The 15661-nt window shown below is 63.8% G+C and overlaps 1 protein-coding gene across 1 annotated transcript in view; it reads left to right on the top strand.

Annotated features, from left to right (window-relative positions):
* The window catches only part of STK11 (serine/threonine kinase 11), a 116808-nt gene extending 101359 nt beyond the window's left edge, over positions 1–15449 (top strand). The window contains exon 10 of the mRNA XM_049807921.1: positions 15440–15449. The gene's annotated coding sequence lies outside the window, so the exon portion shown is untranslated. The remainder of the gene's footprint in view (positions 1–15439) is intronic.
* The last annotated feature ends 212 nt before the right edge of the window (positions 15450–15661 follow it).

Raw genomic sequence — 15661 nt, 5'->3', positions numbered from 1 at the left:
CCGGGGCTTGGCTCGGCATCGGCAGGCAGCAGGGGTTGGTGCATTTGAGGGCATGTACCTGGGAAAGGGGCAGCAGGGTTGGTGCCGGGCAGGTGGGGACGAGGGGGACCGAGGGCGGCGAGCAGCGGCCACCGGAGCTGGTTGGCCCCAAAGCAGCAGCGGCCGAGAAACTGCGTGGGAGCTGGGGCAGAGCACCGCATGGAGCACCGCGCACAGGCTTCCAGCCACAGCACCGGGGACTTCCAGGACAGGGGAAAAAGCAGCGCTCGGCCAGGGGCTGTGAAGGGTAAACAGGCTGAGTCAGTTAATTATGGGGCGCCAGCCCAGCATCGATCCCGGCAAAATCATGGAATGGCTGATCCAGGCTGTGATTAATAAAGTGTTAGAGAGCAACAGCACGACTGCTGCTCGCGCCCGCCAGCCGCCTGCGCTCGGCATGGCCCTGCCGCCAGCCCGCTGTCCCCGGCACCTCGGGTGAGGTTTTATTTCCAAAACCCGTTTTTCACAAGTCAGCAAGTTTCCGAGCACAACGGAGATCTTTCCTGGGCCGGCCGCCGGGCATCCTGGCTCCTGCCGGGAGGGGAAAGCACGGCTGGTCCCCGTCGGGCACTGCACCCTGCCCTGCAGCCAGCAGGACGGTCCCAGGGGTCCACGGATGCAGGGTTGGGGTGACTGGGTGCTGTCGGGGTTGGGGATCCCCAAACACCTGCTTTTCACCCCGGGATGAAGGTGCCTTTGCAAGAGCCGCGGTGGCCGGTGCGGCGGGTGCCTGGCTCCAGCTGCTGGGGATTTCCCGGGTCTGGGCTCACCTGGGATGGGGCCGCGCGGCCTCTCCCTTGGCCGGCGGGCTGTAAAACCCAACTGTATGCAACCACCCTGACCCACGCCGTGGCCGGCCTGCCCGGGCACCCTGCGGCTCGGCCGTGTGCCCTGCCGGGCTGGGAACGAGCTGGGGGGGTGATCAGGCTGTCCCCGCAGGGCTGCCCGCTGTCTGGCTCCGGCTGGTCCCAGTCTTGCACCTCTCAAGATGCAGCCCAAGCCCCTGACCTGCAGGTCCCATCTCTGCTCCGAGTTTTGTCTGTTCTCACCCCAAAGGCGCTTCCTCCCTGCCCCGCTGCAGCTGGGGCAGAGCCAGCATGTCGGCCAGCATTGGGTGGGGGCTGCAGGCGCTGCAGCGATGGTGCACCCCAGCGTGGGATCCATCGCCCCAATCCTCAGCGGGACTGCGCCGTCACTGCGGGCGAGTCCCAAGTGTGACCCAGGGCCCCGTGCACACACGCGCGCCCTTGCCGGCGCAGCCCAGAATGCCAGGAATGTTTTGTGGTGAGGCTGGAAAAAGGGTCATTCACTTACTGGATATTTCCCCCCCCCCCCTTTCTTTTTGCTCTTTTCTTCGCCGTGTGTTGTGGGTTTGGCCCGGGGCCCGCAGCGGGCGCGGGTGTGCGCGCGCGCGTGTATGTGTGTGTGAGCAGGCATGTGATGAGCCGGGTGTGACGGGGCTGGTGAGGGCTGCGAAAGTGCTGAGCTGGTGTGAACCCGAGATCTCCATCTCCTCCTTTACAGCCCTTCCTGGAAGCGGCTGCGGGGAACGTCCCCACCGGGTGCGGTACGTGGGCAGCCGTGCCCATCCCCACGGCGTCTGGGCGCCTCGTACTGGAGGAAGAGCCCTTGCTGCTGCCCGGGGCTGCGAGGCCGAAGGCCGAAGGTGGCAGGGGGTGGGGGGGCTCAGTGCAAGCGCCCTGGGTGCTGGTGCCCTGCTGCGGGGGCGGACGGGGCAATTCCCACCCACACTGCCCCGTGCGAGGGGCCCACACCGATGACGGGCACCCGGCCGCTGTGCCGGGGCAGTGACCGGCCCACGTGAGGCTCGGGAGAGGCGCTGGTCTCTCGTGGCGGCTTGGGCTGTGCCGATGCCATCCTGGCAGCGGCCAGCACGGCCCTTTGAGGGTCCCCAGCCCGGCTCTGCCGTGGTGAGCGGGGCCGGGGCTGGCACCGAGGCGCGAGGGCACCAGGTGTTGCCAGCAAAGCCTTCTCGCCTTGGGAATTTTTGCTTAATTTAATTTATTGCCAATTAACTCAAACTTCTCATCACTGATTTGGGTATTGAGGAAGAAGAAAACATAAACAATTTAACAAACACTTCAGTAAACACCTTCCCCCACCCAGCCCCAGGCTTGGCTTGAGCCCCCCCTGCTCTCCCGCATCTCGGCTGCCCCGTTCTCGCCGGGGGCTACGCTCACCCATCTCGGCTCCTTCGGTGGGTGACAGGGGCAGGAGGTGGGTGCTGGCTGCGTGGTGGGTCCTGTCTGCCCCGGCTTTGCCCTGTGGGCCGCAGTCTCACAGGTAGATGTACCCGCTCTGGCATGGATCACGTTAACTGGGTGCTCATGTGTGAACAGTTGGGTGTCATGTGTGAGCTAATTGCATGTTCATGCATGGCTTAATTAGGTGCTCATCTGCAAACCAAGTGTACAATCGTGCATGTGCTGAGCGCGCGCTCGCATGTGAATTAATCATGTGCTTGTGCACAGACTGATCGTGCACTCATGCGTGCGGGAGCAGCGTGCTCATGCATGAACTGCTGGTGCCTTCGTGCAGGGATTAACTGGGTGCTCGTGCATGAATTAACGGTCGTTCTTGTGCAGAGGGACTGCGGCTCCTGCAAAGGCTGCTGGGCTGATGTGGGAAGAATTTGGGTGCCCACGTGTGCCATCAGTGTCTCCTGGGGCTTATGCCAGCGCAGCAGGGCTCTGTGCCAGGAAACCCTTTGGTCTCAACAGAGAAGGAGCAAGAGGGAAACTGAGGCACCGAGACATGGGGTCGCTGGTCAGGAAGAGATTGAGATGCTCCCCAGGCGGGGAGGGATGGGCAGGGACCTGCCGGGGCCACACGCTTTCGGCTGCTCGCCCTTCCCGCACCCAGCCCTGCCGGCACCCCCGGCCCCAGCCGGCAGCTTGCCCTTTACCGCTGTTTTGGGGCAAAACGGGGCGTGTTGGTGGGAGAGCAGCCCACCCGCCCAGCGTGTGGCAGCTGGACCCCATGGCAGGTCCGGGACCCTCCCGATGCCCCAGCTCAGCAGTGCCGACCCCACTGCCCCGTCCCCCTCCTGGGTCGTGTCCCCAGCCGTGTCCCTGGACCAGCCCAGGAGCAGGGATGTGCCGCTGCCCCCGGCTCTGCCCTTTGCCCCTTTCCAGCCTGCCCGGGCTGCGACCCGTCCTGCAGCCGTGTGATGCCAACACGCCGATTGGCACCGATCCCTGTCCCGTCCCCCAAGGCCCAGTGGGAGCCTCCAAGTGGAGGCAGATGTCGGGTCAGAGTTGTGCCACGGCTTTGCCCGCGACGTTTCCCCTAGCCGGGTCCCTGGAGACCGTGCTGAGCCGTGGTACCGGCGGCAAGCGCAACGCTGGGGCCGCGGCACCGAGCCCTGGGGCCAGTGGGAGCCGTTCACGGGTGCCCGGTCTGGTGGCACGGCTGGGGATGTCGCTGCCCCGGGGGGGTCCCTGCGCCGCTTCCCCTTCTCCACGGTGGGAGCGTGGGGCTCGGCGTGTCCTGCCCAGGGCCACACGCTGAGTCAGGGACAGACCAAGAATAGAGTCGGACGCCCTGACTCACGGCCTGCGTGCGAAGCGACGGGCAGCACTTCCCCAGGCAAGGGGAACCCAGCACCCCTGGCCCCCCCCAGTCTGTGTCAGCCCCTTCCCACCCCCCAGAGTGAGGGAGAGGACCCAGGAGCACGGGTCGCTGCTCTGGTGCAGTGGTCCTGGCCCCCTCCGGAGCTGGGGGCTGCCACCACCGCCGGCTCTGTCCCTTGCTGCTGTCACCAGCCACAGGGAAGAGAAATCTGCCCGTCTGCAGGCAGGGAGTGGGTGCCTTTCACCACGGGACCCTCTCTCGGCCCCCTGCGGCGCATCCCCTGCCCACGCAGGGCACGGAGCCCCCCGACAGCCCTCGGTGCCTGCCGGGATGCCGTGCTGAGGGGCTGGGAAAACCTTGGGGGAAGGTGTGCGGGGAAAAGCCAGACTACCCAGCCCCACTCTGACTGCAGCTCCCCTTGCACACGCCTGTGCACGCCGCACCCCCTGCCACACACGCCCGCCCGTGCATCAGACTGCAAGCGTGCACAGCTCCCTCCTGCACCCCGGCTTCCCAGGACCCCCCACGGCCGCCCGTCTGTCCCCCGCCAGCTCCCAGCCAGCCCCCCCTCTTCCTCCCGCCTCTCCAGGAGCGTTTTCCCGCAGCGTCTCCATTGATAAATCCGGAGCGTTGCCACGGAGACGCTGCAGTGGGGCGCAGCGGGGCGCAGCAGGGGTGCAGAGCCGCCGAGGGGCCCACACACACGGCGCCGGGCTGGGGGGGGGCTGACTGGGTGCACGTGATTGCACACGTGTGTGGTTGCACACGTGTGTGCATGGTTGGCGCCAGCCAGGCAGCGGGCATGCCTCTGTGTGCAAGGGCTGAGGTGTGGGTGTGAGCTGTCCCGGTGCAGAGCGTGCATGGGTGGCCGGTTGTGCACATGCATGCTAGAACTAGCATGTGTGCCTTGTGCGTGGACACGCGTGCAAAACCGAGCGCATGGGCTGGATGCGCAGGGCTGCGGGGGCTCGGGGACCCCAGCCTGGGGCTGAGCAGGCAGACGGGGCCCCTGGCGCCGTCTGGTTCCTCTCCTGCGAAATTGCCTGGGGCCACGAGCTCCAGTGGGGAAACCGAGGCACAGGGATGGTGTGTGATTCATGCCGAAGCAGACAGTCACTTGGGGACAGGGAGGAGAGCTCACGCTGCCACCGCCTCTGACCGCACAGCGGCGGGTCTGGCCGGCCCCATTGCACGCATGCTTGCACACCCGTGTGCCCCTGGCTTGCCAGGGGCTGCGTGCGGCAGTTCTCGCCATCGCGTCGCAGCGTGGGTGCGCACACGCGTGGTTCTGCAGGCGGGCGACCCCGTCTGCCCTGCAGCAGCCTCCCCGCAGGGATGTGGGTGTGTTCCTCTGTGTGTGCATGTTCCCGTGCGCGTGTGTTCCCGTGCATGCGTGTCCACGTGTGCGCATGGTCCCACGCTGGGTGCTGGGGCCCTCCCGGCTGCCGTGGGGTGCTTGGGGACCCGCCACCGTTTTGTGACTGCACCGCGCCGGCAATGGGAACCCACTGGGGTGGCTGCAGGGGGTCTGGCGACACGGAGGGGCTCAGGCCGGGCTCTGGCATGCGAGGGGAGCATGGGGGGGCCGAAGCTGGGCTCGGCGCCAGGGAAGCCCCAAGACCACCCACCACACCACCTCCAGCACGGCCAGGCGGCTGCAGACCCCCGGGCGCTCGCACTGTGACCACCCCCTGAGAGGGGCTGGGGTGGGCGAGGGGAGCGGCGGGGGCTTGCACGGGCAGTGCCTGTGCCCAGGCAGCTCCTGCTGCTTCGCTGGCACCCTCTGCCATGCCACCCACGGACGCTGCACTCGGGGGGGTGGGGGTGTGCTCGTGGGGAGCCCACGTCTGCACTCTGCTGCGGCTGCATGTGTTTGACCCTGTGGACGTGGGCAAGAGCCCGACGCTGCTGGTGCTCAAAGCCCCGAGCCATCCTGCGGCAGGATCGTGGGGTGCTGAGGGAGGTGCTGGGCGCCAGGATCAGCCCCATTTGCAGCCAGGAACTGGGGGTGCCCTGGCCTGCCTCTCGCCGCAGAGTGGGGTCCCACCCGTGAGCCGGGGGGGGGACGACACACGTGGACAGGACCCCGCGGCACGACGTGGCACGGGGTTGCCGCTGAGCGCAGCCGGGGCACCGCGGGGCACACGCGTGGGCTGCGAAGGCACACGCGTGTGGTGCCGGGTGGGCAGGATCGGTGCCGTGCGTGTAGCGTGGCTGCCCTCTGCTGCCACCGCCACGGCAGTGCTCAGCACCCTCCGGCACCGCAGGCACCCATGGGCGCAGGGCCTGGGGGGGGGGGGGGGGGGGAGGCCGGCGGCTGCCCCGAGGGACGCAGGGCAGGACAGGCTGTCTGGGGACAGGGATGGCCACGCAGGATGGGGGACAACCTCAAAAAGCCACGGCCAGGGCACCAGAGAGGCTGATGGAGCATCGCTCTCCTCCCCGCCAGCTCTCCGGGGGCTGCGCGGTGGGGAGCCATGCCCAAGGGGACGCAGACGGGCGGTGGCGGAGCTGCACGCTGGCACCGGCGAGCCGGGGCACGCTGCACCCCCCCCACCCCCACCCCCCCCACTGCCGTGAGCACCGGGTCCCGCTGGCCCGGCTGAGCCCGGCCGCCCCCGCTGCCACCCGTGAGGAGCCGGGTGCTGCCGGGGCGCAGGCGGGGGCGTCGGAAAGCAGCCGCAACCCGCGTTCCCACCGCGCCTCGCAGCTCCCGTCAGGGCTGCTCGGCCAGATGTGGCTCAGCCCCAGCTCTGCCGAGCCTCCCCCCCTCCCCGTCCCGGCAGCTCGTGGCAACACGCTGTGGGGCTGGGCACCGTGCCCAGGCACCGCACCCCGGCACAGCCTCACCCACCCGTGGCCCCACGCCGGACAGGGCAGGGGTCCGGGCTTGCAAAAGCACCAGGGTGGGACAGGTTGCCTGGAGCCCTCCCTGCGTGGCATCGGGGTGCCCTGTCCACGCTGCAGCTCACGTGTGCCGTGGGGCAGGGCAGGGTGCAGGCGTGGGTGCCATCTGGGCAGCTGCATGGTGAGGCTGCGGTGGGCTGTGCACAATGCATGCAAACACCCCCCCACCTCCCCTGCATGTCCACCCCGTGGGTGCCCTGGGGTGGGGGTTTGGCAGGTCCCCAGGAGCTCTGCAGAGCCTGGCCGCAGGCCTGCACCCCCCCCCCCCCCGCTGCCAGGCCCCCCCCTCCGGCAGCACCCTGCCCGCAGCGGTCCCTGCGCGGCGCTGGGGGGGCTGAGTGCAAGAGCCGTGGGTGTTAAAACAGGAACCGCGGCCCCCGCTTCCCGGATCTCACTGCCTTTTTTTTTTTTCCAAAACACAAATGGGGGGGCGGGGAGGGGGGGGAAACAGAGGCCGGGCAGTGGCCAGTCCCCTCAGCCCCCAGGGCTGGCCCCAGTGGGGAGGGGGCCCAGCCGCAGCCCCCACCGCCTGCCTCGCACTGAGCCCCATGGCCACAGATCCCCCCCCCCCGCCACGGCTGGGCACAGAGCCTGGGCTGGACACCCCCCCCCCCGGTGCCCAGGGCCGGCGGGTCGGGGTGGCCCACGTGTCCCGGAGATGCTCGTTCCACATTTGGGCAAACCGTGACCTCCCTGGGCAGGGCGGCAGGGCAGTGCCTGTCCTGGGGTGCTGCTGGGCATCTCCGGTGCCCAAAGGGTGGTCCTCTGCCTCCCTCGCCCCCAGCACCCTGCCCTCGCCTGGGCCAGGGAAGGGGGGGGTGCTACCAAAGCACCTTTGGGTGCACGAGCAAGCCGAAAGCCGGGGGGAGAGGGGCAGAGCCCCGCTTGCAGCACCGGCTGCATCAGCATGTGCCATGCCAGCGGTCACCGGTGATGGGGCTGGGGCTGTGCCAGGCGTCCGGGGGTCAGCAAGGGGCTGGGGGCCAGCCCCACGCCAGCCCCACGCTTGCTCAAGCCGCGGTGAAGACAAACACGGGGGGGGCCAACGCTCCGGGCTCTGCCCCACGGTGCTGAGGCCAGGCATGACTCATCACACCGCTGCTTTCGCTGCCCGCTCTCCTGGCGCGAGGGCTGGCCGGGCAGGGCGAGGGCAGAGCCTCCGCCGACGGCAGGGCGCAGGTCGGGGGGGGCACCAGCAGGGAGCCCCGCTTTTCGACTTCGCCACGCACTGGAATGGGGCAGAGGGGCACTGGGAGAGGCGAGAGCCCCGCGGGCGTTCGCACCCCTGCTCCCGGCTGTACCGTACACCCCCTGTCCCAGCTGTACCCCCCCTGTCCCCGTCCCAGCTGCACACTCCTGCCCACAGCCCCCCCAGCCCTTAGGAGGGGTCTGGTTTGGATCGGCCCCATCCTGCGGAGTTGGGTTGAATTCAGCGGGGCTGGCGGAGATGCCTCCACGTGTCCCCCCCAGACGCCAGCTCCCAGCAGCCTGTGTGTGTCCCCCACGCCAGCTCCCTGGCTGCGGTGCCCCGCTTTGTCCGTGGAGCTGCCTGCGCTGAACAATAGCGGCCCCCCCCCCCCGGCAGCCCCCCCCCCCCACGCCAGCACCCTGCAAGGCTCCCTCCCAGCCACGTAGGAACAAGGGGCTGCGAGGGGCTGGGCAAGAGCAGGGGAGGAGGCTGCAGAAATGCTGTTAAAAATGAAATATCTCCCCCTTCCCCGCACCCCCGCCCCGTGCAGCTGGGACGAGATTACCCAGCAGCTGGGAGGGAATTAAGCAGCATCACTTGTGCTTGTTTGCTGGGCTTTTAAAGCAGCGGGGAGGGGGCTGCAGCCCTGGGAAGGGCTGGTTTCTGTCCTCAGTGATTCTTGGTGGTCCCTGCTGCTCTTGGGGGTGTTGGGGCTGGGGTGGTGCTGGCCCGCGTCTCGGTCCCATCCTCCAACTCGCTGCATTGGGAAGCAGGTCACGTCCAGCTCCCAGCACGGCAGCAATGCCAGGGGAGAGCTTGGCTTTCTGGGGCAGCACTGGGCTGTTTAATTAGCAGCTGGCTGTGGCTTTCCAGCGCTTTCGGGGCTTGTGGCAGCCTGAGGTTGGGGGGGAGGGAAGGATTTCCAGCACAGAGCGGGGTTATGTTCTCGTACCGTCCCTGGGATGTGGCAGTGGGGAGCTCAGCACAGGGGTGCTGCAGCCCCTTGCTCCCCTTCAACTCCCTCTGACAAGTGTGCCCGTCTCCTCCCTGGCTGCTCTTGGGGCAGCATGTGGGGAGGGCTGCGGAGGGGCAGGAAGGGGGTCTTGTGCAGGTTTGCCTGAGGGAGCAGACTGGGGTGGCCCTGGGGGTGGCGGGATGCTGGGATGGGCATTGTTGCTCCCTGCAGAAGCGTGAGGCCGGTGGGATGCTGGGTGTTGTGGCTACTCCGGCAAGGGCATCGCCGTGCCCCACGGAGGGGCTGGGGGTGAGCTCAGACCCACACTGCGGTCCTGGGGCCCTATTGCAAGACCCCAGACCCGTTATCCGCCTGCGTGAGAAAGCCCCCACCTTGCCGGTGAGGAAGGCAGGGCGAGCAGGCCCTGGGGATGGAGCCTTGGAAAGAGCATCCCCCCCTACCAGGCGCAGCGGCGGGGAGCACGGCTGCACCAGGCGCTGGCTTTAGCACCAAGGTAATGGCTCAGCGGGACGAGGGGATGCAGGCGGGCGAGGGGCACGCCGGGGCTGCGTATCGGTTCGCCCGCAGACCCCTCTGTCGTGCCTCGTGTGGGGCAGCCCCCTGCCCTGCTGCAGAGAGGGGAGAGGTTCCCCTCCTGCTCTGGGGCTGGTTGGCAGCCCGCAGCGCTGGGCGATCCGATGGCACAAATTTAGGGTGAAGCAGGATGGGGCTATAACAGCAAAGACAAAGGATGGTGGGGGCTGCTGAGCTCCCCCAAAAAGCTCCTTGCTCCTGAAATCACTCCCCCAGCCTGGGGTGGCCGTGCCAGGCTGGCACCAGCCCGGGCAATGCCAGAATCCGGCCTTTCCCTGCAAACACACGGCTCCCCAGGCAGGCGTGGTGCTGCTGGAGGCAGAGACGTTGTCTCTACCTGCCTTCATTCAGATCAGCTTGTGGGGGAGAGCGGGGGAACTTTCCCAACTCGTTTCCCCACCTTAAGGTTGGGGGGGGGGGAGAGGAGTCGCATGACTTGGAGCTTCACGAGAGGCAGCGGGGGGAGAAAGTGACCCAGACGGCCAAGAATCTGCTCCGCTGTCATTTCTCATCCCTCCTCTGCAGCACAGAGGGCTCGGGGAGAGGTTGGGTTACAGCCTGGCTGCTGTTGCCGGCGGAGCGAGGAGGCACCGAAGGGGGACGGTGCAGGATGAGCTCATGCGAGGGCGCGGGAACCTTCTGGGCAGGCAGAAACGTTGATGCTGCAGTTCAGGGGTTTCTGCAATCGTGGCTGTTCCCGCAGAATCCCGTCTCGCTCCGCTGCGCCGCTCCTTGTGTCGATAGCAATAAAGCCGCCCAGGAGGGGCTTGCGCTTCTCTGCGGATCTCAAGGTGATTTACATTCCCTCGCCTTAGCAGGCAGGGGAATGGCAGCACACGGTGACTTGCAGACGAGCAAAGAGGGAGGGAGGGGGGACACCAGTGTCCTGGGGAGCCCTGGGGTCCTCGTGCACGGGGCTGGACCAACGGCCACCCTGCACGGGCTTGAGGGGCTACGAGATCACCAGCTCCGCTGCAAATCGTGGGAGCAAACACCAGTGTGCTGGCAGTGCCACCCGGTCCCTGTGATGTGAGTGCGTGGAGGCGGTCAAGGAAAAGCTCCAATTTCCTCCGGCACCCAGGCTGGCTAACCTCAGTGTGTGTTTCACCCCTTGTTGGGGAGAGATACTGTCTTCCTGGCAGTTTTTTCCCCTGCAGACTGTGGATAAAAATCTTCCTGCGTTCCCAGCCCTCTGTCCTGCAAGGTCACTTGGTGTTTGCACAGTGGAAGTTTGTTTGTTGTGTCCTTGGGTAGCATCTCCTGACCTTAAGAACTCCTATGCTGCAAATACTCTTAGATGATGATTAATGAGAGCTTATATAACCAAGATGAGTCCTTAATACAGCTGGTAGGTTGACAGGAGTGAAGGTGGGAGAAAGAAACACACGTCTCTCTCTGCTGCTGCTTTTTCCCCACCAGAAGTAGCTGCGTTTTGCACAGGGGGACCCTGGCAGACAGATGCACAGGAGGGGAGAACCCACCTACAGCGCCTGGCGGGGCCTTGCTAGAAGGGGCAGCAGCCAGGGCAGACCCCCACCTGGGTTTTCCGAGCAGCCCGGGATCCCGTGGGTGCAAGCAGCCGGTGCTGCTGCTCCAAACCAAGTCTCCCACGGCACAGCCAAGCTCTCCAGCGCAGCAGAGCCAGGAGGTGAAAGGTTTTATGCCAGTAAAGCATCGCTACGTAACCAGCAGCTGTAACGTCAGCGCTGATGCCTGCAAGCTGGTAACGCTAGAAGAGAAGGGCACAAATCCCACGGCAAGTGCCAGACCGTGGCCCATGTGGGTTGACGGGGCTGTTGCCGGAGCCGTGGTTTGCCGCGGAACAGCTGGCCTCTGGTGATGGCAGCCTGCAGAGGGGAGCGGGGCATGGCCACGGCACGAGAGGTGCGGGCTCTACAGAAAGCCTGGCCTCCTCCAGATGTTCCTCAGCATCCTAAAGGGGAGCCGAAAACTGCAGCCACCGCAGAAGCAAATGACAGGAGCTAGTGCGCTTCAGCCCTCCGAAAGCCCAGGGATACAGTTAAAGGAGGCTGAGCCGTGCTCTTTGCAGGCCCCTGAGATGATGGCTGATCCCAGCATGGAGCTGTTAATAGCACAAGATTTGATCTGCCCTTCCAGCTAGGACAGCAAAACCAACCGCTCGGACCGAAGTGCAAATCCCTGCCTCTGTGCTGGTGTCAGACCCCAAAGCCCGTTTGCTTTGCAGGGTGTGATGTGTCAGCCAAACGTCCCCAATGTGCATCTCGGGACAGAGGCAGGGCCGGGGGTACGTGGGCACCGTCTTGGCTGTGCGGGTGGCCACGCTGCGGACGGATCCTCAACATGGGTGAACGGCAGCACGACTCGGGGAGACAGGGCGCAGCCCTTGCTGCTGTGTGCCCCAAAAGAGGTCTTGCAATTTTTTAGGTGTGATAGCACCACTCGTGTTCAGGTGTTTCTAAATTTCGGCTCTATTTGGGCAGGTATTGATGGTGTGACAACAGAGGATTTCGTTTTCCATAATCTGGCTGAGAAGCACAGCATCAGTCCCTGATAAAACTGCTTCTTAGAGCCAAGCCATTTACATTGTTGCCTTGGTTACCACATGCTATTTTCACCATCTTCCTAACCTCAGCCTGGGTGCACAGGCATCCCCAGCCCTGCATCCCCTCCCCGGAGGCACGGAGCGTTGTGCCGGGGCTCTGTCCCAAGACTGGGCTTTCGTGATCCAGGGGTGCTGTCTTCTGGGCTTTGGTTCTCACCGTCCTTGCCAGGGTCAGGTCTCCCGGCCCTGCTCCCCCGAGCTGGTCAAGGTCCTGCTCTTGTCCCTTCCTCCTCCCGGGCCATCCGGACAGCCCAGCGCAATCGGAACAAGTTCTGCCCTTCGGGAGACCTTTCTGAAGGAGCTGCCGGGGCTGATCGCTCTGAGCTGGGCTCTTCCTCCTCTCAACCCTGGCAGTTCTTGGAGGCGTAGCCCCTCGGCATGGGGTCTGCCTTCCCCATCACCAGCTCCCAACTGGTGAGCCCCAGATGAGCAGCAGCCAGGGCTGTACCTCTCGCAGGTGATGCTTTCTGCATTGCTGCAGTGCTGCTGCTTCCCGGCTCACGGATCCCTGTCTGCAGCTTGTCCTTCTGCTGCGTGTGGGTACCTACCCCCGTGTGAAGTGAGTGCTGCTCTAAAACAAGGTGAGACCACTCCGTACCCAGGTCTGGATTCATTTGTTGCTGGTGTAAGCGACAGGGGTGGAGTGATGGAGAACTGGGGTCCTGGGGATGAGGTGGTCACTCATTGCAAGGGGATGGTCAGAGATGATGGGAAGATGCGCAAGATGGAGCTAAAGCTGGGAACGGCAGAGGCTCAGCTCTCGCTGGGGTGGATTGGGAACTGAACTCATTTCCACATACTCAGGTTTGGGTATCCCCACGCTGCCATACGCCCCCCTCCCCGCCACCGCCTTACGGCAATATGTGCCAACCCAGATTTCATGCAGCTTTTTGCAAGCCTCGCTGTGGATCTGATCCCTTCGCTCGCTGTGGCTTTGTCCTACAACTTGGTAAATCCTGGTCACAGTAACTCACAGAGGAAAATGCAGCAGCAACGCTTCTTGCCATGGCAACGGTATGATTGCGTCAGGGCTTTTTTTTTTTCAAACTGCAAAGCTGGATAAGCAACTCCCTCAGGGAAAGTAGTAAGAGAAAAGGGAATATTTTTTTTCCTATGGGCTTTGGGACTCCCAGTTCTCAAATTCAGAACCAGCTCAGTATTTCACTCCTTGCTTCTGGCTCCAAGGCTGACAATGAAACCGTGCATGGTCAAGCAGGGCAGACTCGCAGGAGACGGAGAGGGTCAGGGGAGAGACCCTCCCGTGCAGGGAACGGCTCTGCGTGCTTTCCCCGTGCCGTGGAAGCCTCTCAGCTTCGTGGCGTAGGCTGACCTTGCAGGGAGATCAGCGAGGAGCAGTAGGTTTGGTGAGGGATGGGATGGAGGCCTGGGGGGACCCCTGGTTCGGTCCAGCCTCACATTCCCTCTTTCCCTGCAATCCCAGCAAAAACAAAGGGATAGGAGGCGGCTTTTCCGCCGGCGTGGTTTGTGCTGGCGGGTTCTGCGGCAGCAGCTGGGCAGCCGTGCTCGCCCCCGCCGCCCCTTCCAGCTGCGCCTCTGCTGCCGTGTTTGCAGGAAGGGTGGTCCCAGGCGCTTTGCTTAGGCTCGGGGGGGAGGAACGCGATGCCGGAGCACAGAGCAAATGTGGGCTACGTGGATGTTTTTGTTCCCTCTCCAGTCCCGCTGTCATGGAGCCTGTGTAAGCCACAGCCCCTGAGAGCAGACCATGGGACGACCAGCGCTGTTGCAAGGCACTTGGGTGCCCATCTGCCCCTGCCCACTGCCCCCCGTGCTCCTTCCCAGCCCCGCTCTTCCCTCAGTCCCTCCTGGGAGCTCCTCTCCCCAGCCCTTGCCCCAGGCGACAGCACCCGAAGGAGTGCAGGGCTCCTCTGGGGTTTGGAAACCTCATCAGAGTGGTGCTTGGGGCGGATGCCTCTGCTCGGCCCTTGGCTCCCAGCTCAGTCTCCCAAGCAGGTGCCAAGGCTGCCGAGCAGGTTTGGACTCGGCTGCCGCGTGGCTCTGGGCAAACGCCGAACTGCTCTGTGCCATGGAAAAGGGCCGTGAGTACAGGAGACGGGAGAAAGGTCCCTACAAACACAGGCAGTAAGGGGACCCCCCACAGGCTCAGTGGGGACCCCCCGCCAAAGAAATCCACAGTGCTGCGGGAAGGGGCAGAATGCATCTGAGGCAAAACCCCCTTGGAGGCAGGAGAAGCTTGTATAGCTCTGGGAACCGTAATGAAGGCAAGGGCAGGAGGGGAGGCATTTATCACATCTCGCCGTATTGGTGCTCCCCATACATATTTCGATGTGGCACTGAATGCTGATGTGCTGCTGGAAGGGGGACTCGGGAAATAAGTATTTTTCACTTATATGATGTTTGGTACTATAGTCTCTGTCACTGGAGGTTTTAAAAAATGGGTGAGAAAAACATCTGTCAGGCATGGGGTTGCTTGATTCAGCAAGACGATCCCTGAGATACCTCCAGCCTCTTGTGATTTACAATTTAACAATGATCGCACACTGCAGCCTACATGTATGAAGACACAGGCTCCGCCTTGAAGACCGCACAGTTCAAGATGGCTATTTGTGGTCCTTGACGAAGCGCCAGCGCTTTCACCATATTAGGTCACTGCAGCCACAGTCCCTGCTCACAGACAGCTACAGGTGATTGAAAATGGGCTTCGGCCAGAGAAAACAAACAATGATGCTCACTCTAAAACTCGCGTGGGGGTATTCGGGCTTCTGGCAGGAACGGTGCAAAGTTAACTCTGCATGCTCTTTCCTGGGCATCGAGAGCTTTGGGACCCTCCAGCCAGGGGCTGTGTTGGTGCCAGCCACTGCTGCAGGAAGGTTTGCTCTAGTGACATAGATCGTGCACATTATGTTTCATTACTTAATTAACTGTCCTAACAACCTGCGAAATCTGCCAGGTGAGTTACCTGCTGGGCTACTCCCCAGCGCTGGAGTCAGCCACAGCCCCGTGGTACGTGTTGAGATGTCACCCTACTGAGTCCATTCCAGAGCCCCTTGGGCAGCACAGCAACCCCCTGCCTGCGTCGGGCAGGCGGAGCAGGGCTGCTGCAGCTGCCTGCTTGCAGGCTGAAGGGACAAACGCAGCGTCTACTGCCCTTGATCGGGCAGGGAGGAACAAGCAGATCTGGAACATGCAAAACCTCCTGAGAGCTGCAGAACTGGGACAGGAGCGGAGGCAGCACGGGCGATCTTGATTCAGCCTGGCTCTCACCTCGTTTCACAGGACGACTCCGTCAGTGTCAAAGCAAAGGCATAAACGCACACCCAAGTGAGACCGAAATCACGCTTTTGGGGACAAGTCTGGGCAGAGCTGCAATTGCCATTTACTGTCACAGGAGCTACACTGGTCCTTTCATCCTGCTGGGACTAAAATTCCCCTGAAGCAGCAGGGGGAGGTTAACAGTGCTATTTTCAAAACACCCAACCTGTGCTGGCTTTGCATGAGGAGTTAAAAAAAACAATTAAAAACTGTTTGTCCCTTAACGATTGCAGTACCAAGGGTCTCTGGAACAGGCCGGCAGCACGGCTCTGCTCCTCCCCTCCAGCATCCCAGGGCGACCGTCCTTGCTGTCTGTCGCTTGCACTGCTTGGAAAATGGCTCCGTGCATCAAGGTCACTTTATCCGCCCTCATCGTGGACCAGAAATGTTCACGTTAATGAGTCTCTAATTTAATCAAAATGCCGGGGACGCAAGCTCAGGGTTGGGCTTTTTCCCTCTTGAAGGGCAAAAATTGATTTGCAGTCTCCAACGGCAGACAAGCCTCCTC

This window comes from Accipiter gentilis, chromosome 8 (genome assembly GCF_929443795.1).
Source record: "Accipiter gentilis chromosome 8, bAccGen1.1, whole genome shotgun sequence".
In the NCBI taxonomy this organism is placed as follows: domain Eukaryota; kingdom Metazoa; phylum Chordata; class Aves; order Accipitriformes; family Accipitridae; genus Astur; species Astur gentilis.
Note: the sequence above shows the minus strand (reverse complement) of the source record. Positions and strands in the feature narration are given on the sequence as shown.